The following is a 2151-nucleotide window of genomic DNA, read 5'->3' as shown; positions in this document are numbered from 1 at the left end:
TTAAACGTTTCCCAATCTTCCAGCCTGCCACTGGCCTTTGCAATATGGTATGCCTTAGTTTTTGTCTTTATGTTATCCTTAACTTCCTTGCTTAGCCATGGATGTTTTTTCCCCCTCTTCCAATCTTTCTTCCTCTCTGGAATATATTTTAGTTGGGAAGAATTGAATGTCTCCTTAAACGTCTGCCACAGCTCATAAACTGTCCTACCTTTTAGTCTTCCTGCCCAGACAACTAGGGCCAAATCTGTCCTCATGCCTATGTAATTACCTTTGTTTAACTCCAGAACACTAGTGTGGGACTCCAGTTTCTCGCCCTCAAACTCCTGTGCTCAAATCCTCTTGCAATGAAGGCCAACTTACCATTCACCTTCCTAATTGCTTGCTGCACCTGAATGCTTGCTTTCAGCAACTGGTGTACAAGGACACCCAGGTCTGGTTGCACTTCCTCCTTTCCCAATCTATCACCATTCAGATAATAATCTGCCTTTCTGTTTTTACAACCAAAATGGATAACCTCACATTTATCCACGTTGTACTGCATCTGCCATTCATTTGCCCACTCACCCAACTTGTCCAAATCACATTGGAGCCTCTTTGCATCCTCCTCACAGCTCACATTCTCCCACCCCCTCCAGCTTTTTTTTAGAGATACAGCACTGAAACAGGCCCTTCAGCCCACCAAGTCTGTGCCGACCATCAACAACCCATTTATACTAATCCTACATTAATCCCATATTCCTACCACATCCCCAACTTCCCTCAATTTCCCCGACCACCTACCTATACTTGGGGCAATTTATAACAGCCAATTTACCTATCAACCTGCAAGTCTTTGGCTGTGGGAGGAAACCGGAGCACCCGGCGAAAACCCACGCGGTCACAGGGAGAACTTGCAAACTCTGCACAGGCAGTACCCAGAATTGAACCCAGGTCGCTGGAGCTGTGAGGCTGCGGTGCTAACCACTGCGCCACTGTGCCGCCCAAAATCTGTGGCGATGCCGGGGATTGAACCCGGGGCCTCATACATGCGAAGCATGCGCTCTACCACTGAACTACATCCCCTCCAACTGCATAGCTATTGTGTCGTCTGCAAACTTGGAAATGTTACATTTGCTTCCCTCACCCAAGTCATTAATATATATTGTGAATAGCTGGGGCCCAAGCACTGATCCCTGAGGTACCCCACTAGTCACTGCCTGCCACCCGGAAAAAGACCTGTTTATTCCTACTCTCTGTTACCTGTCTGTCAACCAATTCTCAATCCATGCCAATTACCCCCAATCCCATGTGCTTTCATTTTGCACACTAACCTCTTATGTGGGACCCTATCCAAAGCCTTCTGAAAATCCAAATACACCACATCCACTGGTCCACCCTTATCTATTCTACTAGTTACATCCTCAAAAAACTCCAGTAGATTTGTTAAGCATGATTTTCCTTTTGTAAACCCATGCTGACTTTGCCCAATCCCGTTTATGATTTCCAGGTGTTCTGCTATCACATCCTTTATACTAGACTCTAGCATTTTCCTCACGACTGATGTAAGGCTAGCTGGTCTGTAATTCCCTGTGTTTTCTCTCCCTCCTTTTTTTCAATAGTGGGGTTACATTTGCCACCCTCCAATCTGTAGGAACTGCTCCAGAGTCCACAGAATTTTGGAAGATGACCACCAAGCATCCACTATTTCCAGGGCCACTTCCTTTAGTACTCTGGGATGTAGATTATCAGGCCCTGGAGATTTGTCAGCCTTTAACCCCATTAACTTCCCAAGCACTATTTTCTTTACAAATACTGATTTCCTTCAGTTCCTCCCTCTCATTAGACCCTTGGTTCCCTAATATTTTTGGGAGGTTATTTGTGTCCTTCTTTGTGAAGCCAGAACCAAAGTATGTGGTTAATTGTTCTGCCATTTCTTTGTTCCCCATTATAATTTCCCCCATTTCTGACTGTAAGGGACCTATATTTGACTTCACTAATCTTCTTCTCTTCATATACTTGAAGAAGCTTTTACAGTCAGTTTTTATGTTCCCCGCAAGTTTACTCTCATACTGTATTTTCTCCCGCTTAATCAACCTCTTTGTCCTCCTTTGCTGAATTCTAAACTGCTCCCAATCTTCAGACTTGCTGCTTTTTCTGGCAATTTTATATGCC

General features: G+C 44.6%; 1 non-coding gene across 1 annotated transcript; it reads right to left on the bottom strand.

Annotated features, from left to right (window-relative positions):
• Positions 1–990: 990 nt before the first annotated feature.
• trnaa-cgc (transfer RNA alanine (anticodon CGC)) lies at positions 991–1062 on the bottom strand. The gene has a single exon. It is a non-coding gene; the product is annotated as a tRNA-Ala (tRNA).
• Between the last annotated feature and the right edge of the window lie 1089 nt (positions 1063–2151).

This window comes from Heterodontus francisci, chromosome 11 (genome assembly GCF_036365525.1).
Source record: "Heterodontus francisci isolate sHetFra1 chromosome 11, sHetFra1.hap1, whole genome shotgun sequence".
Taxonomy (NCBI): Eukaryota; Metazoa; Chordata; class Chondrichthyes; order Heterodontiformes; family Heterodontidae; genus Heterodontus; species Heterodontus francisci.
This window is presented reverse-complemented; position numbering and strand designations above follow the sequence as displayed.